Here is a 23730-nt window from a genome sequence, read left to right as displayed (position 1 = left end):
ATGACTTCAAGTATGCGTACTCAGAATCGCAGTGCTAATTTAAGAAGGTGTGTGCATGTCTGTGTGTTTAGGACTGTAGCATTAACTTGTCACTTATCAGCAGAGCCAAAGGTTTATATATTAATGGAACAACATGATTATGACTATAAGAAGCTGGCTTATGTTAAATTAGATATATCTTGCCCAGTAACTTCTCTGACTGTAGCTCTCCAGGATTTCCGGCAGAATTTTTCCCTGGCCCTGAAATATGAGATACTTTAGCCAGAGGATACTTTATGCAGAGTATAGCTGTGGATCCTCTGTACCCTTGAAGTATAGAGCCTGGGTTTCTTCCCTATAAAATATGAACCTACGATCTGAATAAGGTATTTCACACAAAAGCACCCTGATGGGCAAGAAGCTGAATTTTTAAAACAAACAGACCGAAGGGCACCCGCCTCCCAAGTCTTTATGCATAAGATGACCAGATGCATAACTTTCCTTGAAGGAAACACTCTCTGCTTTTTAGTTCCATCTGCTGGCAAATTGTTGGAGGCCTCACAAATGCAGCCTGAAGAGGGTTACGTATCATCTATGATTTATGTGGCTGGCATTTATACTTTACATCGAAACCATAGTCCCCAAATGATTCGGCTTGAGCAGTTTGGATTAAAAAAAGGATTACATGGAGCTTTAAGGATTTTGTCCCCTTGCCTGAGCCCAACCCCTACAGTTCATTCAAATCTAGTAAATGATATATGGACGGTGTCTGTTGGAGGCTCAGAAGCAGTGTTAGCATTTCAGGGTGGCCTAGTCCTCTAATTTTTGTGATGGCGGCCTTAGTTACTGGCTAACAGTGGGGCATGATTTGGCTAAAATTGGGAAAGAAGCATGGAACGGAGCTTTGGAATTAATTAAGGGAGCCATAACACACACAAATTCAGGTTTTTCTTGAAATTCAAAGAGAGACTAAGAAAGGCTTCTAGTTGCCATCAGAAAAGCATTCTGTTGCTTGCAGTGACCAGCCAGATACTTCTCAGAAGCTGGCCAGTGGTTCCAGGAAGCAGCAGTCCTCGTCTGCTGCTTGTTCCCAACCTCTAAACCTGGAGGTTCCATTTTGTAAAAGTGGCAAATCAGTGTGGTTGCACGTGAGGGGGAAATTAAAATGACAATTTGATACTCCAAGTTTGTTTACTCGGGCTCATAGAGTTCAGTGGGATCATCTCTAGGGAAGCTTGCATAAGATGGTTGCAGCCTTGAAGTGACAATTGGGTCTCTGAGTGAGAGCCTGCCAACTCTATATGCTAGTTTCAAACATGTGTGACTTAAAAAAATATATCACACCAAGATGCATTATTTTGCAGCTGAGCCTTCAATGCTACTCAGTATTGAATGTTAAGGCTGTCACTTCTGACTCCAGACGTTGCACTTGCGCAACCTCACTGAAGCAGGATAGTCACGGACCCTCCTGTACATTCTCTCTGCAGTGATCTTATCAGTCCATCCTTGCCTGCTGCATAACACACCTGCATGCCTTCTTGAGCGAGCAGGTGAAGGAGACAGATGACTGAGTTGTAAATGGAGCATTACTTCATCCATACAGCTGCTTCTGCTGCTACATATGCCTACAGCAGGAGGTATTGTAGGTGATGGGCTTGTTGGCTCCCTGCAGCCTTTCTCCTTCTGGTCATCACTGCCATGACATCTGTCACTGCCACTATAGAACAGGAGTTCGGTAGCACTGCTAATGGCTGACAACCCCAGTGTACCTGAGTATTCAGCACCAATGCAATGATTCTCCATGGAAAGTTGCAAAGCATGCAGGCAGAGATGTTATGATCACAGTTGAGTAATTCTGCAGAACATTGGCAACTGCTTGGTGGTAGGTTCATAACAGAACAGCAACAGCCACAAAAAGCAAATCTTCACCCAATCCCTAATGGATACATGGGATACAGTGCCACCAGATGTGGTGATAACCACCATAATTAAATGACTTTTAAATTAATTAATGGGATATAGGTCTACTGACAGGGTGGGGAACTAGTTGACCTTCAGACTCCAGTTCACATCAGCCACAGGCTGCATGGCCAGGACTCAAATGTGATGGGAGTTGAGGGTTACAGGTTTCCTGCCCTATATTTATTCTTACCTATAAGCCTACATCTAAATAGCAGGCAACAGAGGAGGAGTGTTTTGCTTCCCCGAGGCATCTAGCGGGCCACAGTCAGAAACAGAACATTGGATTAGATATGTCTTTGGTATGAACTAACAGGGTCCTTCTTCTGTTTTTATTCCCAGGCTCTGCTGTATTGTATATGGCAAGATTGTGGACAATGGGGCTGATTGCCAGAGGGTGGATATAGATATCTCCCCTTCACTGAACTTGTAGTCAACTCATCTCAGAGCGTCATAAGGTAAGCCAGCCCAGTATAGAGTTTTAAATCATTCAAACAGATGGTATGTGAGGCGGTACCATTAAAACACTCTCAGATGAAACCTAATACAGTACTACTATACTCTGTTTACCTAGCAAGTGTTACCACAATTGCAGAATGGTTCTCTGTTGCTGCATTGCAATATAATGCAGTAGGATGAGAAATCTGTTCTCTGAAAATCTAAGTGCTTCCTTAATACATCTTGTCTAATAATAATGATCTGCTATCATGGAGCCTGGAAAATGATTCGTCAGCACAGAGCATGTGCTGTAGATTCAGAAGTAGAAATCTTTGCTCAGTTAACTTTGTGCAACTTTGGACATCTATGTTGGAATATAGGAAACCCCCAAAGTCTGCCTGCCGGAGGATTCACCAGCTTCCCTATCTCTACACAGCCTCCAAAACAGCTGGTAAAACTCCATGTTAAGAGACCGCGAACTGCTGCTTCCAGACACTGGGGAGCATTTGGGATACAATTTCACCCATCTGCTGCAATTGTAGTGGAACATTTAGTATGGAGACTCTTGTGAAAAAACAGAAAAACAAGAAACTCTCTAACCTTTCCAACCTACAGGCTACAAATCAAAACAAGATCAACAATATTGTCAATCTCTCACAGCAAGCACTCAGCCCAGCTGAGGAATCAGTCCTTTCACGTGGACTGTCATTCTGCCCTGCCAAATCCCCACACATGATTCAGTTCTGCGGGGACTTGGAAGCATTTTTCCGCCGTTTACGCCTGAAGGAGTATTTTCAACACACACAACAACAAGACAAAGCAGAACAAGCAACAACTTCACAACACAACACCTCTCAACCCACTGGAGAACAACAACCACCCTCCCAACAGAACACTGACCACCAACTACCACCGAAAAAGTGTTACACAAAAAGGGACTCCACATGGACCCCTCCTGATGGACGCAATACCACACTGGACTTGTACATTGACTGCTTCCGCCACAGAATCCAAACAGATGTGACCAGAAAACACCATCGCTTACAACAAAATCTAAACCATGCTGAAAGGAGAGCCATAGATAATCTCAGAAACAACCCAGACATTATAATTAAAGAAGCGGACAAAGGTGGAGCTGTTGTCATCATGAACAAAACTGACTACATTCAGGAGGCTCACAGACAACTTTCCAATACCGCCTTTTACATAAAATTGGACTCAGACCCCACACAAGAATACAAAAAAGAACTAAACAAGATTGTTAAGGAGCTACCCCCACACATCCAAGAACAGATCCTCACTAACACACCAACAGAACCTCGACCAGGAACTTTCTATCTTCTACCTAAAATACACAAACCAGGAAATCCAGGACGCCCCATCATTTCAGGTATTGGCACTATTACAGTGGGTGTCTCCGGTTATATGGACTCTGTTCTGAAACCATATGCCATCAGTGCTCCCAGCTATGTACGTGACACCACAGATTTTCTGAGGAAAATACAATCTTTAAATAATCTTCCCAACAATACTATACTAGTGACTATGGATGTGGAATCTCTGTATACCAACATCCCACACAACGATGGTTTACAAGCTATAAGGAACACCATTTCAGATAAAACCACAGCGGACTTTGCCACCAAACTCTGCCAATTTGTCCTTACCCACAACAACTTCAAATTCGGTGATGACCTGTTCCTTCAGATCAGCGGCACAGCAATGGGCACCCGCATGGCCCCACAGTATGCCAACATCTTCATGGCAGATTTAGAACAACGTTTCCTAAACTCCTACCCACTCAAACCTCTCTTGTACCTGCGATACATTGACGATATTTTTATCATCTGGACACATGGTCAACAGACCCTGGACACCTTCCACCAGAAATTCAATGATTTTCACCCCACAATCAACCTAACAATGAATCAATCTATGCAAGAAATACATTTTTTGGACACTACTATAAAAATACAGGATGGGCACATAGACACCACCTTATACCGTAAACCAACTGACCGACAAACATATCTACATGCCTCTAGCTACCATCCCAAACATACCAAACAGTCCATTGTATATAGCCAGGCACTACGTTACAGCCGCATCTGTTCCAATTCTACAGACAGAGACTCTCACCTAAGAGATCTACAGCAAACCTTTTTAGAACTAAAATACCCAACAGATGAAGTTAGACAACAGATCAACAGAGCCAGACTGATACCCAGAGAGAACTTGCTGCAAGACAGACCCAAAAAAGAAAATAACAGAACACCTCTAGTCATCACATACAGCTCCCAAGTTAAAACAGTACAACGCATCATCAGAGATCTACAACCTCTCCTGGGCAATGACAGTTCTCTTTCTCAAGCTCTGGGAGGAAGACCTTTCATTGCCTACAGACAGCCACCCAGTCTTAAACAACTCCTAACCCACAATAATACTACAACCAGACCTAACACGGACACTGGCACCAGAGCCTGCAATAAACCCAGATGCCAACTTTGCTGCCACATACACCCGGACAACACCATTACTGGCCCCAACAACATCACACATACCATCTCGGGACTATTTAATTGCTCATCGTCTAACATTGTGTATGCCATAAAATGCCAACAGTGTCCTTCAGCTCTCTATATTGGACAAACAGGCCAGACCTTACGCCAAAGAATAAACGGACATAAATCGGACATCAGGAATCACAAGACAGAGAAACCAGTAGGAGAACATTTCAATCTCCCAGGACATTCTATACAAGATCTCAAAGTAGCTGTTTTACTACAAAGGAATTTCAGAAATAGACTGGAAAGAGAAGCTACTGAATTACAACTTATCACCAAACTCAAAACAATGGAGAAACCTGGTCTGAACAAAGACCTTGGATTCTTATCTCATTATACATGACAAAGCCATTTTTCACCTTTTCACCCCTTGCTTTTTCCTGTAAGACCTATTGCAGTCGTTAAGAGTCGTCAACAGGCTCATCACAGCTATCTGCCAATCACCCATTCCCACCACCCTTCTGAGTAATACCCCTCCCCACCTTCTCACTATATAGAAGGGTCTGGAAACTTCTGTTTCAGTGTATCTGAAGAAGTGTGCATGCACACGAAAGCTCATACCAAGAACTGACTTAGTTGGTCTTTAAGGTGCTACTGGAAGGAATTTGTTTTGTTTTGACTATGGCAGACCAACACGGCTACCTATCTGTATCTTGTGGCCTTTGTGATTCCAGATGAATTAGCATGGCATTGGCCTTATTCAGCTTTCCCCCCTTGTGCACCTGCAATCGCATGAGGGAAGAGAGTGGGGTCACCACTCCCCTCTGTCGTGTCACCATTGCCCGATCTGTGCACCTCGATAAGGGTGACTTCTGCAAGTGGGGATCTTGCTGTAAGCATGCAGGCTCCTCATGCAACTGAGAGCTTTGAGAGATCAGGATTTGAAATGCTTCCATTTTGCCACATGGCAAAAGTTACCCTTGAAACATGTGAGAGGCATGTCAATCAGGCAACAATGATGCAATACAGGGGGCAGGTCAGGAACATGTGATCCTCCTTCCCCCTTCCATGCAAGTGGATTCATATGAGGAGGAAAACCCAAAGCTCTCAAGGAGGGTATGAAGTAGGGGTGTAGCTGAGCAGGGCTGTAGCCTGGTGGAAAGTCTCAAGGGCCAGACAGAGGGTGAAGAGTATATGGGTTTGTGTGAGGTGAGACACAGTAATCACAGTAAGAGATAGATAGATAGACAGACAGACAGATAGATAGATAGATAGATAGATAGATAGATAGATAGATAGATAGATAATACTTTATTCGGCTATAAGCCCACAAGGTAAAACCAATCAATAAATAAATCACAGTAAGAGACTTTATTGAGCTAACAGAACTGAACAACAGGGGCAATGCAACTGCTTATATGTATTTCTAAAGACTTAGACCACTCCCACTCTCAATGTGATTGGCTGTCTAAACCTGCAAGCTGCAAATCATAACTCAGAGTTTAAGAGCCAATGCTAGTAGCCCAAAACCTGATAATGCTACATGATTGGATATCATGTATCGAATCAGAACACAGGGGCTCAGAATCCTTAGTCTAGTCTCAAGCTCAGGCAAACACAGACCACTGAATACACAACAGAGGGCTCACCCACACTTCTCATTGTCCTGTTATTTTTAGGCAGGGGTCTGATGGGGTTGGGGTTTCTTTTTGGGGGGTGGCTGTCGCTTTCCTCAGGGAAACCCATGGTTTACTGCCAAATTTACAAACATTAATCCACAATAGTTCCAATTAGCAGTAAACAGGGAATTTTCCCAGGGAAAGTGGGACGACAAAAGAAAAAGGAAAAACTTTCTGACCCATGCCTAGAAATCGCAGGACAATTAGAAATTTGGGTGAGTCTACAGAGGGCTGCATTTGGCCCCCGGGCCTGAAGTTCTCCACCACTGCTCTAAATGGTGTACCTACAGCAGAAAGAAAATAATATGAAGTGTTTCAGAATTGCAGTTTGTATCAGGAGCGCCTTATTTGCATCATTAGCATGATTTATCATAGACTGCTTTACGATGCAGCTTGATCTGAAAATCAGGATTGGAATATTATGAATGATGTGGTGAATATCTCATGCGAGTCTGCTGCTTCCCCTTCCCCCAACTCCTAGGAAGGTTAGCTGTGATGAAAGAGAGATCTGGGGATAAACAACACCCACAGAAGGAGGAGGAGAAGAAAGCCAGTGAGCAGTTCCTCCTTTCCTGTGTATATGACTTCAATCCCCTCCAGCTTTGTTTATTTTTTTTATTAAAAAAACAACCTGGTGGCAAAAAGGCTTCAAAATTCTGAACAGGAAGAGCTGGCTGGGCAGCTTTTCATGTGAGAGGCATTAATGTGTAGTTTGGCTCTATGTTCCCTCGAGCTCCGCCTGAGAAAACATCTGTAAGAAGGAGCCGCATTTAAATGCAACTGCATGCTTGCAAATAGCCCACCACAACAGCTGAAGAGTGACTGGCGAATCTGTTTCAACAACAGATTCTTTCTTGTTATGTAGGCTAATTTGTGAAGAGTCTCTTTTCGGCATTCATTGTCACACTGAAATTTAAACGCCTTGACTTCCTGTGCAGGGAAATAACAGGCTTGGGGTAGGGATGGGAATCTGAAGACCATGGCATCCACTCTCTCCATTTTGCCCTCAGGAGTCTTCAGAGGCCAGCCCCCTCTCCTGAACTAGATGGCCCTTGTGTTCCCTTCCAACTCTACAGTTCTGTGATTCTTTGGTTCTGTGTACACCACCTTCTGCCCCATGGAGGAAAAGGTGAGAAATAAATGTTTTAAAAGATAAATTAAAAATAAAAATTGCTTCTGCCTGACACATGGAACTAAGAAAGCTTGATGTAATCTTCTTTCAAGATCAAATCATTATTATTTTGACCCATTGTCATAGGGCTCCTAAAAGGTGTGGGACCTATAGGCAGGTGTCTACTCTGCCTATTTGGTAATCCAGCACTGGAAACAGGATGGAACAGGCTCAGGAGTGAAGACATGATAAAGTGACATGGGTGAGTATTAGAGGTTTCCACCCTTATTTCGTGTGTGTGTGTGTGTACTTTTGTCAAGTTCCCAAAGTAGGCCAGTGATCAAATAAGACCAGAAATATTAAAGCACAAACAAATCACCTTCATTAGTTCATCAGTTTCAATTTTCCTTCTCCCATGTTAAAAAAGACAAGGACGCCATTGTGGGGAAGACATATGGATGTCGAAGCCCTGTATTTTACACTAAGATGCTTTAATTTCCCCCCACCTGCCCTGTCCCTCTCTTGATCAGTTGTATTTGCTTTGGTCTTCACATTTCCATTTATTTCTTCTTTTCTACCAAGGGCAATGGAGCCAATATGTAGCATCTGAAGCCAAATATAAGGCTACCCTTGATTCTGTTGCAGGGCATCCTCACCACTCCTTGAGACCCTTCTCTGGAGATGGCAAATGGAGAACCAGGGGAATGGTGTGCATATACATGAATTTGTATCTTGATCAGCAAATAAAAATGGTACAAGGCTACATGTTTGCTTTTGAGAGCCAGTGTAGTGTAGTGGTTAAGAGTGGTAGACTCGTAATCTGGGGAACCGGGTTCGCTTCCCCGCTCCTCCACATGCAGCTGCTGGGTGACCTTGGGCTAGTCACACTTCTCTGAAGTCTCTCAGCCCCACTCACCTCACAGAGTGTTTGTTGCGGGGGAGGAAGGGAAAGGAGAATGTTAGCTGCTTTGAGACTCCTTCGGGTAGTGATACAGTGGGATATCAAATCCAAACGCTTCTTCTTTGAATGGGACATGAGGTCATACCAGTAGAACTCCTGGGCTTTAGAATGGGGAGTCATGCACAGTTCTGCTGGGATGCTAAACTGTATGCAAAATAAGTACCTAAAAATAGCAAAAGATCAAACATTGCTCCTGCTGACTCAAGAAAAACCCATATCTCAAAAGGGAGAACATATGGAATCCATTTTTTTTCACATGACTGAATAAGCAAGACTAACTTATGTTGCACATTGGGAGTAAAGAACGGATTAATAAACGATCCGGAGACTGAAGGACAGGGCATAAAAAAGAAAACAGTGTCATTACTGGAGATCAACGGAGAATCATACATATCAAAATGTGGCTGAACTTCCAGATCCCTCTCCAAAGAGAACAAGATGATAACCTACAAAACACAACGTAATTAAAAAACCTGCCTCTGCCCCTAGAAAGATTCCCTTGCTTAGTTTTTGTGGATTTTTGTCTTGGGCATGTGATGCTTCTTGTCAGCAAGGCAGAAATAGTCACAATAATAATTGGGGTGGTGTTTGATCATCAATATTTCTTCCATGAAACAGTCAGCTCAGCTCAAATGCCTCCCCACCCCCCATCAAACAATTGACTATAGGAATGTTCAGGGGAACTGGTGGGCTTTTAACTCAGACATGTTGTATGATCCCAGTGATCAGTGACCCTTTTATAAGCTATAGCAGTTGCACAAAGTATGGCAGCAATTGGCTAACCCACGTAGGAATAGAGTCTGTTATTCATTTCAGAATATTCCAGCATTTAACTTGTGCAAATTCAGCTTTATGTGCAGGGCCAAAAAATGTATTATTATTATTTTAAATTAAAAGGGGCGGACATCAAGCAGGCGGGGGGGAGTCGGCAGTCCCACCTGCCATAGTACCCACCTTGGGAGAGAATTTGGGGGTGCAGGGAGAGTGTATATATATGATTTTGGTTTTATGCATTATCCCTGGAATGTAACCCTCGCTTAAATTGAGAGTCAACTGTACTCAAAACAGTGTTTACTGCTAAGAGGATTTAAGAATAAATTTAAAAGATTGCGGGAGTTTTAAATGTTGAAATTTGTCAAGCTGTATTTCTGAAAATGTTTATGTTTAACTTATTCTACAAACTACCTTTCACCATCAGTTGGCAGAAGCACCCAATGAGAGCTTTTCATTCACATAATATAATGCTTTGTGGCTGAGTTAGAAATCGTTTATGCAATTCTGTGCAAAATATATATTGTCAAGGGGGACATTCCTTTATTATTAATTGCATTTTTATACCAACCTTCATCTGAAGGCGGTTCACAGCAGCATTTCACAAATTGGATAGCATGGACTTAAGTTTCCCTTCACAGAATTATCATTGCAAAGGAACACCTTTTTTAATTTTTGAATGAGTCACTTGATCAGACCTCCTCATAGGCCCAAGCTAGATGCTGCAGTCTGCTCTTTCCGTAACTCCTATTCACGATGACACAGTTGTCAAAACAGTACTTCTCTGTGTTGGCAGAAATCCTAATATTTGCTCTGTCAATCATAAGTTTATTGCATGACACCACTGCAGAACCTTTTTCATGCACACAAAAGAAATTCCTACAAAATCATCACTTGCACAGAGAGAGTAGCAACACTCCATAAGATTTTTCTCCATAGTGCACGTACTCCTCTTTTATATGCCTTTTAAACGTAGAGAGCGGGTGACTGGCTTCCCTTTATTATTCATGAGAAGAGATAGAACATGTATTCTTAAAGCTGCACCTGAAAATAATTTGCCTTATCCTCGTCTCATGGTTGTAATACTTTTAACACCCTGCTCTCCCCACCACTGTAAAATACTGGACAAGAGAATTTCAACTTTGTATCTCTTGCAGCTTTGCCCAACAGAGCAAGTTGTTTTTGGCATCCGTCTGTCTCGAGAGACAGCAGAAACAGCGGCACAGAATTAGGGAGGTGGAAAGCTGATCTTTCATGGAATTTGCTAGTTTGAAAACGCTGGTCGAGTGGAGCGAACAACATTTTACAAACCTGTGTGCAGAGGATTCATAGTATAAATTGAAAGCTTATACTATTATAAAAGCCTTTATGCACTGATATGGACCTGGAAAGGAAATAGTTGCAAGCCTGTGGGGCATAGCATTGTTATAAGAACACTGTGGAGGGGGAGATTCCTGCAGCAGCAACAACAACAACAACAACAACATTTTATTTATACCCCGCCCTCCCCAGCCAAGGCCGGGCTCAGGGCGGCTATGCAGGGGGTTGGACTTGATGAGCCTTGGGGTCCCTTCCAACTATCATTCTATGAAACGGCAACTGATAATGAGAGTCCTCATGACTTACATTGTTTCAAGAGGACATTGTGGGGAAGGGGAGAAGTACTGGCTGCCAACAGCACAATGAACAACAGGAACAGAACTCTTGCTGTTCTACTGCTACTGATGGTTTTAGTGCGAATCTCCTTTGACTGCTTTTTACTGAGAGGTGAGGTAGAAAAGTTTTTAATTAATTGAGAAAATATATTTTTTTAAAGAAAAAAATAGAGAATACCTAATACTGTACTGTGGTACCTCGGGTTACAGAGGCTTCAGGTTACAGACGCTTCAGGTTACAGACTCCGCTAACCCAGAATTAGTACCTCAGGTTAAGAACTTTGCTTCAGAATGAGAACAGAAATCGTGCGGCAGCAGCGGCAGTGGGAGGCCCCATTAGCTAAAGTGGTACCTCAGGTAAAGAACACTTTCAGATTAAGAACAGACCTCCAGAATGAATTAAGTTCTTAACCCGAGGTACCACTGTATGTCACTCCCACTTTGGAAACAAGTCAGTGTAACTGCGAAGCCAAATTCTGCAGCAAGATCTAGACGAGCAGAGAGTTTTGGAAACATCATTGATTATGAACTGGAGAACAAACTCTCTAGCACTAGTAGAGCTGTAGGTTTGTGATCCTAGTCTGGAATCCAAATTTTCCCAACCTAACAGGCCCATAGCCACAAGACAAAAACACTGTTTGTTGCCCACCGCATCTCTACATTCACATCAAAGTTATGTCCTTGCATATTCAAATAAGGCTTTTCAATCACCATGAAGAGAAATCTCCATTTACTGATGTTGCTGTGGCGATATTTTAACATGGATGATATTAGGAGCAATTGCATTCTCTCCACATCCACCCCCTTTCACAAGAAGCTTCCGTTCTGGTGCATCTGTTGTTTCCATGGTAACCAGAAAACACTAATCTGATACCACGGTTGCTCCTGACTCAAGATAGTTACACTTTGTTACAATTATCTTCTCTTGAATGTTAGGAAGACAAGGTGGTCCACAAATGCAGCTGACACTTGGAGGAGTGTTGAAAACAAATATGCAGATACAACGTGAGAGAAATGTTGAGCTGAAGTATTGTATCGGAATTAGCAGTTATCACGTCAAATATTTGTTATTTATTTTTCTATTATGTTGCTCTTTCTTTGGTGACTCAGAGTGATTTCTTTCAGGTGGTTTCTCTATCTAGGTAGTGATCAAGCTTACACAAGGTTTTCTACAGCAAAGCTGGTGGTCCAAAATCATTTAATTTATAGCATTGGGCAAATGCTAGTGAAAAAGAGACAAATGTCATTGGGCTTCTGTTTAGCTCTTTAAGAATAACTCTTCTACGGTTGTGACTCACAATTCCATGAAAGAATAACTTTGCAAAAAGCATATACAATATAACAGGGACAATGAACATTTTGGGGGCCCATGACTACATTTGCAAACTGGACAAAATTTCATGGACACTACAGAAACATATACCACAACCCATTATAAGCACTACAATAGAATGTGCATTTCGTCCCTAATTTCAGTGTGTGGGGGGGTGAGACTCTGTGGAAGGCCTCTGTGAGTAATTGTTCTCATGTGTGCTGTGCTGTTGACTAATTTTATGCTCTACAGGAGGAAGATCATAGCTCACCGACAGAGTATATTTTTGCATGAAGGTCCTAGGTACAATCCCCAGTAACTCAAGTTAAAAGGGATCAGTAAATATTATTGAACAAAACTCTTGGGTGAGCATCGATCAGGTCTCAATATGTTGGCTTAAAGTTTCAGGGTTCTTCCAACTTTCAGACTCCAAAGTAAAGGGTAAAATCAAACAATGGGGAACTAGAACCCAAGGGGCAAGACACCTTGCTACTGGGCTTTATGACAGTTTCCACTAGCATCTTATTGAATCAGGCTGCTGTCAAATGATTTTTTTGGGGGGGGGGGTCTCGTTTCCTTATGACCTTTTCTTTCACTTTCAGAAACACAGAAGTAAAAAATAAAAAAACCCATTTAACCAAAACTCCAGGACTTCAAAAATGTGTCACTCATTACTCATCTAATTAAATATCATGCTCTGCAGCTTGTAACAGCCCATCTCAATTAGCACATGGCCTAATACATTTCAGACTACGTTTGATGAGCCATTTTTGTTGTTGTCTTATTTCATGATTTACAATTCTTTTCTTCTTTTTCTTTCATTTCTGCATGAAAGATAATGTAATCCTGTGTTGTACTCAACAGTTTTCAAGACTCATTTGGGAAGACTGTGTCAATCCACATTCATTATTAAATGGTCATGAATGATAGGAAAGTTTCATTGCTGTTGGGGTGGGGTTGTTCCTTCTGGGTGCTCGCCCCATTCCTGACCCTCAAGCAGCTGAGATGCCATTTACACAGAGGTCTACACACAGAGCCTTGGAACAAAAATGTAGGGTATGGACCACTTCTGATACGTGTGCAGGCCACTGGAAGTAAGAAATGGAATGTGCAGAGGTGTGTGTGTGTGTGGCAAGTAGCACATTGGGGACAGGATTCCAACCCTCCCCCCCCCCCATGTTCATTTATACACTGGGTAACTGCAAAGAGCTTGCTGTAGAGAAAATTCAGAGAACTTCAATAGTGTGTAACAATGTGTGGAGAGGAGATAGTTTGAAAACATGTCATGATGTAACAGAACTGAACTTGTTGAATGTATTAGAGAACATGGTAGAAGTTTGCCTACTCTTCTCCCATTGAGCTGCATACTTTAGGACAGTATATCTGTTGCTCTCCAAGACACTGGACCATGGCTCAGTGAGCCAGTCAATCTTCCATAGACCCTGGGTCATATGCTAATGCTAGTCACGTTTATCAGAGACAACAAAGCATACTGAGATGTGGCAATTCCATGCAGCCAGTTGAATGTGCCATCTGTTTGGCTGGCAGCAAATAACAATCATATTTGAAGAGGGATATTGCATGCCTCAGTTTTCCCTCTTTAACCATATCATTTTGTTTATTTTGAGGTCTTCATTTTCATTTATTATGGGCATGATTCAGACAAAGGAATGGACTTTTAAGTCTCAAGTGATTTCAGTGGGATAGTGCTAACTCTGTCACTGAAATCAATGGCACTTAAAAATGTATTTAATGAGGGCTGAATTGTTTCTCATTTTTTTAATATATAGTTTTCCTTGGCTCCCACAATGGCTAACCAGTTTAATTCAATGCAATTTTTAAAAAAAATATATAATATGTCTTCTGGGCATATGAAGAGAGCTGGCCAGACATATTTGTGTCGGGAGATCTACAAGGAGGATACAGCTACAGGGGATGCCTACTAAAATTAAAATTATCAGGGTTGGGGATTTACAAAAAGTCTTCCCCCTCCAGTTTCTGTTTCATAACTCAAACAGTCTCCATGTCATCAATTTCCCCCTCAATTCTTCAGTACTCATCCCAGTTCTATTTCCAGCCGATCTCCAATATGCAATCCCCTTTCTCGAGCTAGAACATTCTTAATTCACCAGCTGACTTTCCAGCAAAGAGGAGGTTAACTCACTTACTTTAAACCCACATAAGCTCAACGCTCAACGCTCAACACCGCATGCAGGGTTAAGTTACTCATCACCCTAACTCAGAGAACACAGAGCCTCAGTCAGTGGGGGAGATGCCAGCTCATCCTTCAAACATCAAAGCAATATACTGTTGCTAAGCACTCATTTGGTCTCCATTGAAGGACATCAAACAGTTTGAAGTCACCCATAAAAAATGTTGGGGTTTTGGATCCGAGGCCCAAAGTAGCTGGAATTCAGTTTTAACTGCAATGGCTCTCCCAGAAAAGCACCCAGTGGTCTCTCATTAAGAAAAGAGTTCACATGGGTGAGCTTTGAAGACTAGGCAATGGTGGCTGTGATGTCTATGGCTCCAGGAGATGGAGAGAAGAATATTGGGGGGAAAGAGAAAGTTAGAAACTTTCTGGAATTATGCCCAATTCAATTTTACCAGCTATTTTACCTATTAGTTTAATGATATAAATGTGAAAAAGTGTACATGGCATTTCCTTTGTGCATACCACCCTTGTCTCCCCACCCCCTGTTCTACTTAGAAGAAAAGAAAACAAGAAGGGGAATTAAGAGAGGTGGGGAACAGGGGTAAAAAGAAGGAGATACAAGAATCAGCAATGCATGAATTTCAGCTAAAGCAGGCTTCCTCAACCTTGGCCCTCAAGATGTTTTGAGACTACATTTCCCATCATCCCTGACCACTGGTCCTGCTAGCTAGGGATCATGGGAGTTGTAGGCCAAAAGCATCTGGAGGGCCGAGGTTGAGGAAGCCTGAGCTAAAGCATCCATAACAGACAGCCATCCAACCTCTGCTTAAAAACCTCCAAGGAAGGAGAGTCCACAACCTCCTGAGGGAGAACATTCCACTGTCAAACAGCTCTTACTGTCACAAAGTTCTTCCTGATGTTTAGTCAGAATCTCCTTTCTTGTAACTTGAAGCCATTGGTTCGAGTCCCACCCTTCAGAGCAGGAGAAAACAAGCTTGCAATGCTCCCTCTTCCATGTGACAGCCTTTGAGATATTTGAAGGTGGTTGTCATATCTTCTCCCAGTCTCCTCTTTTCCAGGCTAAGGATACCCAGCTCCTTCAACCGATCCTCATAAACCTTGGTTTCCAGACCCTTGATCATCTTGGTTGCCCTCCTTGAGAGATCCTATGGTTTGATACTTTCACACCAATTCCTTCATAAATATTTGAGAAAAGGAAACCAGATCCTACCACAAGTTGCTTGAACTGCTACTTCAACCTCAGGCATTAAAGCAATGTTAAGAATAAAGTGGAAATGGGGTGGCCATGTGCCCTACTTAACAGAAGTCACTCTATTAGAAAGGGTTTCAGAGGATAGCCCTCTCTTTGAAGGCCTGTCCAGTGTAAGCCTGGCTTAAAGATAGAACCATAAGAGGGAAGAGCAGGCCTTGAACGTGCCCATCAATAGCACCTCGACACCAGACTGATCAGGCGAACAGGTCATCTGTTTACAGTCTTCCGCACTATGGTGCAATGTATTGCATTTCTGTTTAATTTATAGCAATAAGTTCTAAATGTACATCTTTACATATAAATTAGCAAACACAAATTTTATTGACTCTTGTTTCCTCTTTTGTCCTCTTTTTTGGCAGTGTCTAAGTAGACAATGATTTGGGTTTTTTTTTCTTCTTCAAACAACAACAAAAGCAATATTTCTTCATAGTAATGCTAATTCTTACAAGGAGTTGGGCAAACTCTTCTGCAAATATTAACTAAATTCATGGAAAGCACTTGGGTTTCGTAAAGTCAATATGCCCTCTTGTACAAGGTCAATATAATTGACGTCCTCTGTACATACAGTATGTGCATGTGCACATTTTGCTTTTCGTTCTTGCCGCTGTTCCCTTTTAATAGAGAAATGACTAGCAGAATATTGATATGTTTCTAAGAGAGAATGACCCTCCCACTGTACTAGTTTTATGTGATTAATTTTAGGGTGCATTCTGACAGATTCCTTCAAGCCTTACTTTATCATGAATCTATGATTCTTTTAAAATGAAGACTCAGCAACTATTTTAGGTTGAGCTGGGCAAAACCTTTCACAATGATCATCTTCAGCTGTAGTGCATGCAAAGTGAATAGGCTAGTGCATGCAAAGTGAATAGAGCTACAAAAAAGGCAAGCAGGGCAAAGAGCTTCGACAAAGTTGCTTTTGAATTTTGCACTGTGTTTGCCTCGTTAAGTATGCAAAGTGATCTGTTTTCTGTGTGTCGGGACTTCTACCTGCTGCAGCGATAGGGTCTGTGTCTGTCTGTGTGTGGCTCTTCTCACAAAAGCTTCCCTGCCAGGAGCACTTTTTAGAATAACCACGTGACCATGCAAACTCACATGATTAGTGTAGGAAGTTCTGGCAGCAAAGAAACTTCTGAGAGGAATTCTGTGCTGCTGCAAGTGCAAATGGTACTTTTAAGAAAGGCGAAAAGGGGATAGAGAACCGTTGTCTCAGCATAGCTTTATGGTCAAAGCAGAGTCATAGTGATCTATTCCCCCCTCCCTGTGTGTGTTCACCAGGCTGTTGACCCAAGGAGTGGACCCAGTCATTTTTGTGATGACTCTTGTATCCAGTGCCAGATTTAAGTATAAACTAAACAAGCTATAGACAGCATCTTAAAAAGTAGAGACCTCACCTTGCCAACAAAGGTCCGTATAGTAAAAGCTATGGTTTTCCCAGTAGTGATGTATGGAAGTGAGAGCTGGACCATAAAGAAGGCTGATTGCCGAAGAATTGATGCATTTGAATTATGGTGCTGGAGGAGACTCTTGAGAGTCCCATGGACTGCAAGAAGATCAAACCTATCCATTCTGAAGGAAAACAGCCCTGAGTGCTCACTGGAAGGACAGATCCTGAAGCTGAGGCTCCAATACTTTGGCCACCTCATGAGAAGAGAAGATTCCCTGGAAAAGACCCTGATGTTGGGAAAGATGGAGGGCACAAGGAGAAGGGGACAACAGAGGACCAGATGGTTGGATAGTGTTCTCGAAGCTACCAGCATGAGTTTGACCAAACTGCGGGAGGCAGTGGAAGACAGAAGTGCCTGGCATGCTCTGGTCCATGGGGTCACAAAGAGTCAGGCACGACTAAATGACTAAACAACAACAACAACAACAAACAAGCTATAGCATAGGGCCCCACAAAAAATTAAAGGAAAAAACTGGATGTACATTTCCAAAATAAAAGATAAAAAACAAATAAAATAAAACCTACATACAGCAACGGTGTTTTGTGTTGTGTAGGCTCCTATGATGTAAGTAATGGGCCCCACCTGCTAGCCTGCTCCCTAAAATATCACTGGTTTGCTCATTTCTATATATAGGGTTCCTACATTTTGCATGTGCAAATGGCTTTAGGTACCTATTAGGTCCATAAATTACCATATAGCATATATTCAACACAAAAAACAGCGACAATTTGTTGTTGACAAAGGACAGCTGGACATATAAAGGGCCCCATTACCTTCAGTAGCTTAGGGCCTCAACAAACCTATATCCAGCCCTGCCTGTATCTTCTGGGGTTTTCAGTTATGGACTTAAACTTTCTTAGGGTAAGAATAGGGATTATTCCTACAATCATGTGCAACTGTGGTTCTGCTGGGTTCACTAATAATAATAATAATAATAATAATAATTTATTATTTACACCCCGCCCATCTGGCTGAGTTTCCCCAGCCACTCTGGGCGGCTTCCAATCAAGTGTTAAAAACAATACAGCATATATGTGGCAGTAGGTACCAGGAAATCGACTTGAAAAGGCCATCCTTCCTTGTAGGTGCTGCACAAGACATCTTGCCAACCCTTTGGGGTGGGTTCAACGTGATGTCTTTATCACCCAAGGAATGGTGATTCATCATTATCTATCACAGAAAAGGTGGTATGCTATAACTGCACCTTTTTGCTTGAGGTGCGCACCTCCCCAAACAACCTGTTTGCTTTGACCCTGGATGCATTTTGCCTGTCATCCGCTACGTCCGTTGGACTAGTGGTTGTTTCTGCTCCACTATCTAATTTAAGAAAGATTGTTACAGCAGCTACGGGAACTGTGCTATACCATTCTTGTACTCTGCAAGTCACTGAGATGACACTATACCTATCAGCAATGTGCTCATAACCTGTTCCACTTTCGAGCTGCCACATTTTTGCAAAGTGGCTTGTTCAAGAGCATTTGTAGGAAAATACTCAGAAGACTAAACACAATCTAGGCTTCTGCGTGTTTCTACATCTATTGCATGCCCTGCTTTTGGCTACTGAACAGCCCTCTTGTGGTGCAGATTGTGTTGGAGGTTTTGCAAACTGCAAGGATGCTTTCATTTTTGCTTCAGCAGCAAGTGCTGTTGCTTCAGCTGATGTGATTTGAGCCTGGGCTTTCAGTTTGTGGATATCCACAGCCTGTTAGAGAGTGGAAGAGGGTGGAAGACCCTCAAGTTTTTCCTTGAGTTCACTGTCAGTTAATGCTGATCTCCCTCATCACTAAATCTCAAAAGAGCAAGATTCACAGGCTTTGCTTTACATCTCAGCAGCTTGTTCCTGGTGTAGGTCTTCAGCCCTTATCTCTGTTTGTTTGGGAGTCGGAGATGGGGCAGGGAGGGTGCCTGGCTCTTGCAAGAAACAAGGACCTGCAGGACCTGCAGCTAGGTGGTCTCTAGATATCTTCTGCAGTAGGAGCCTTTTGAGCAGTAGGGACAGTCAAGACCCAGCCCTTCCAGGCCTGTTGGGAATGAGCCAGAGAGAGAACTATGTATGCAGCCTTGCAATGACTTAGGGAGGGCTTATGCCAAGAGGACAAGACCTAGCTTACAACCCCTCACACCCTTCTTTTTAAACCGACTTCACAGGAAAACATATTGCTGGCCAGCAAACATGACCGGGATGATGGGAGTTTTTGTTCAGCAACATCTGGATGGCCAACGTTTCCCGCAGCTGCCTTATTCTATAAAGCCATGTGAGAGTTCAGTTACACTAAGAAACAGCGACTTGCCATAAGACACACTGTGGGTTTTGTGGCTGAACGGGGATTTGAACCCAGCACCCTACTCATTGCATCACACTGGCTTTCTTTCATTGCATCCAGAAGACAATACGGAGTCGGCACTAATATTGGCAGCATCACTCTGCAGTTGTACGAAGTACAAAGCAAATTAAAAATCTGCCCTTGAGCTAATTCCTGTTTATTTACTCAAAAGCTCCCATTGATCCCTGTTTGCCTTTCTCCAAAGCAATGTACACAGGATTACAGCTGCAGAAATTAAAATTGTTCTTAGTTGTGTGTTTTTTAAAAAAGAAAGAAATCAAACCAAATCTTGATATCTTTAAATACAACTCAGTCCTAGCTATGTTTACTCAGAGGTAAACCCCACTATGTTCAATGGCATTTACTCCCAAGTAAATGTGGCTAGGTTTGCAGTCTTAGACAGCCACAGGGTCAATTAAAAAGATGGAAAACATCTCTGGTTTATCTCGTAATTGCACTACTTTCAACCTTGTCCTGATGTATTTCATCAAAGGCTGCTTGGCTGCTTTCATGCTTTATTTCATGGCAGGCATGCCATGAAAATGGGAAGAACCAGATTCCTGTATTAAAAATCCTTGGCCCAGTAAAATATTCATGGTACTATAGGCTTGTTTGATTTTCAATAATCTTACCCACCAGGGCCTGTAAAAAGGATGCAAACCAGAAGTGATACTGGCAGCCAGGAAGATTCAGCTCTCTTTGACACAACGTTGATGCGAATACAATCCCATTCCCTTTCAGACATATGCAGGTGTCAGCGACCAGAATGAGGCCCATTCTGTTTAATAGCGCTCAGTATTTCCCCTCCCCTTTGACAAGCCAGTGCTGCTGCATTCATACGCAGGTAAAGCTTTTATGTACTGCAGCACATAACATTTTGCTTATGACAGAACTGCTCTTTAAAATATGGGCTGACAATTCACCCTCCCGGCTTCTCCAATGTCTTTACCTGCAGGAGGGGAGGGAGAGCGCATAAATTTGGAATAAGGGCATTATAAAGTACTTCTTCTCTCTCCCCCCTGCCCCCGTTTGAGATATCTTGACATATCTCAACCTCTTTTTCCTATCTCCAACATGGGAATAGTGATGGCTGCTGGATGGATTTGGGGATAAGTGGGACACATACTGCAAAACAAAAGCAAAAATCACAGGCACCCCGTCCATCAAGGGATGCATAGAAGCAGGCTTCTGTGGCTACTACTGATGTCCATGTATATAAAAACATAAGAGCCCTGCTAGATCAGCCCAAATGCCCCCATAATCCACCATCCTATCGCATGCCAAGGTTCCATGAGCCAGTCGCTCCCTATGTGGTGAAATAACCAGTCAAGACCTAAAAACAGAGGTTTTTTGGGTTCAAATTCAGATGTGAAAGGTCTGGCATAGGCATTAGGTGAAGTGTGTCTAACGATAAACCACAATTGGGGGTCCGCTGTTGTCGCATAAAGAAACACTTTTATTATCATTTGGGATGCTTATCGTTAGAATGCCTAATAGGAAAGCTAATGTTGTTGTTTAGTCGTTTAGTCATGTCCGACTCTTTGTGACCCCATGGACCAGAGCACGTCAGGCACTCCTGTCTTCCACTGCCTCCCGCAGTTTGGTCAAACTCATGCTGGTAGCTTCGAGAACACTGTCCAACCATCTCGTCCTCTGTCGTCCCCTTCTCCTTGTGCCCTCCATCTTTCCCAACATCAGGGTCTTTTCCAAGGAGTCTTCTCTTCCCATGAGGTGGCCAAAGTATTGGAGCCTCAGCTTCACGATCTGTCCTTCCAGTGAGCACTCAGGGCTGATTTCCTTCAGAATGGATAGGTTTGAGCTTTTTGCAGTCCATGGGACTCTCAAGAGTCTCCTCCAGCACCATAATTCCAAAGCATCAATTCTTTGGCGATCAACCGAAGCTAATAGGCTTCTTTAAAAATGTATGTTTTAGCTTATTATTTTTTTAGTTCCTCATAGATCATATCCCAATTTTTTTTTATTTGGGGACATGTCCACCACATGTGGTATAAGGTCCCTCCATTTTGTTTACATCTCCATCACTTATTGCTGTTATTTTTATTTTGGCTAATTTGGATGGGGTCAGGTACTACCTGTAAATAATTTTCATTTTCCTTTATCAGATAGCACACAGTGAATTTTAAGTCTGTTTTCCAACATGGACTCTCTTCATGTGAAAATTTGTTTAGGCACAAGGTTTTGTTCAACATCTTTTCCATGAAGACAGATGTACAAGAATTCATGCAATTTTCTGCCAAGGGCAGCTGTTCTTTTGGATTCAGAAGCAATAAGTACAGTTATGGGTGATGGACACTCTAGCAGCTGGAATGGGTTGACACATAACACCATCCTGATCTCTCTCTCTCTCTCTCTCTCTCTCTCTCTCTCTCTCTCCTGGTCTTCTCCCCCCCCCCCGGGTCTTTTACCAGAATTTGCATTTATAGGCTGCATTCTGCTGAGTAAACTATCTGGTGCATTGTTCAAACCCATGTGCACTGAGGCCTACAGTTATACTTTAGCTTAGTTTCCCTCAATAACTTAAAACTGAGCCTACATTGACCTTGAGCTGAAAACTAGGCCTAAATTTTTGATTTGTAACTCACTTCCCTACTACCGAGGTTTGCACTATGTCAGGGTTGCCATATTTCAAAAAAGTAACAACCAGGGCACCTCGAAAGTTGTTGAATCATTTTTCAATTGACTTGCCTAAGATCCAGGACAATGCACCAACTTTCAGAAATTCTCCCTGGGTGTCAATCCCACCTTTGAAATCCTGGTAATGGCCAGGAAAATCTGGACGTAGGACAGCCCTACACTATGTAGAACTGTATATATGGGTCCCCACCCCTGTCCCTCTCCAAATACTATGTCAGGATGACATCAGGTGGCATATAGGGAGTTGTCCTACAAACCTGCCCAAGTTGATCTGTGGTGGGTTATGCTTTGCCAGTGTGCTGGTGAGGTAGCACTCAGCAGGACTGAACTCATTGCTCACTGGCTGATGAATGAAGGGTTCAGTTTTGCTATTTGCAGGGGTCTCCTTTGCCAGAACATTTCCAGCCAAAGCAACACCAAGCAGGGTTGAATTCTCCCCTCTCCCCTGATGAACAGAGGCTTTGGTCCTGCTCTCTGTGGAGCTCAGCTGCAGAGGATTGAACCCCACCCCTACCCATCAGCTGACCTCACCCAGTGACATCAGTTGATTGACAGGTGGGCATTTTTTTGCGGAAATTGCTTAAGGGCAAAACTGAACTCACTGTAGGCCAATTTTGGTGCATGGGCTGCTGTAGTGCATGCTCTATACCATCATCCCTAGGTAGCAGGACCAGTGGTCAGGGATGATGCGAACTGTAGTCCAAAAACAGCTGGAGACCCAAGTTTGGGAAACCCTACTCTATACATTATGATATTATAATGCTGTGCATTGCCATGGAGGGAAAATGCACAGTGCAAGGATATCACATTGCAAGCTGTATTATGTTGAGGAAAACAAAAAAATGGAAGTGGCAGCAACAGCAGCAGCCCTGTGCTTCTTCTATCATCTAGTTCCACCCGCAGACAAATGGGGCAATAGGATGGCCTAATAAGATTGCTCATTAACCACCTGCCAGCCAAAATATAAGAGAACGGTCTGATTTATTGTGGAAATAAAAGAACACACATTTTTTAGAACGGAATTATGTCTGCTGGTAAAAGGCACAAACGATCATTGCTGTGCTGGAGACACACATGCACACAAACCCTGTTAAAAAACCCAGACCTGGTTTTAGACTCCCCCACCCACCCCCAGTCATGTTCCACTGATTTTTAATGAAACTTGTTAAGTTTATTGAGTTATAAAGGCTTAGCAGATGCTTAATGGCCCAATCAAGTAATTAATTGCTACTTCCGGTTGAACAATGTTTTGTCAATCAGCCATGATGGCAGGTTTAGTGAAAACAGTTGATTATTTAAATGCCCTAATCATGCATACTTAAAACATTTTTGGGGGGTGGGGGTGGGGAGGGGCGGTTACTTAAGCCAGTCTGAAGAATTCTGTTCTCTTTGGAATAGCAAAGGCATAATTAAAACAGATGTGGTTAACATCTTTCTCTAGGGGGAATGAAAACTAGAGCAATTACTGATGACGATGGTTCTTTAGAAAAGCAAGCATAGCAAAGC

General features: G+C 42.7%; 2 long non-coding RNA genes across 5 annotated transcripts in view; both read left to right on the top strand.

Moving 5' to 3' along the window:
- Positions 1-23730, top strand: part of LOC309341625 — a 33452-nt gene that overhangs the window by 4984 nt on the left and 4738 nt on the right. The window contains exons 2-4 of one of the 4 annotated variants that reach the window (XR_014156453.1): positions 2281-2396; positions 7498-7688; positions 7830-7932. This is a non-coding gene — a long non-coding RNA (uncharacterized lncRNA). Of the gene's footprint in view, positions 1-2280; positions 2397-7497; positions 7689-7783; positions 7933-23730 lie in introns of all 4 variants that reach the window. The other 3 variants (XR_014156454.1, XR_014156452.1, XR_014156451.1) reach the window with 3 other exon arrangements.
- Positions 18329-21870, top strand: LOC309341667. Its single transcript, XR_014156516.1, has 3 exons — positions 18329-18429; positions 20209-20413; positions 21693-21870. It is a non-coding gene; the product is annotated as an uncharacterized lncRNA (long non-coding RNA).

Source organism: Podarcis erhardii, assembly GCF_964252035.2.
Source record: "Podarcis erhardii genome assembly, chromosome: 5".
Classification (NCBI taxonomy): Eukaryota; Metazoa; Chordata; class Lepidosauria; order Squamata; family Lacertidae; genus Podarcis; species Podarcis erhardii.
Note: the sequence above shows the minus strand (reverse complement) of the source record. Positions and strands in the feature narration are given on the sequence as shown.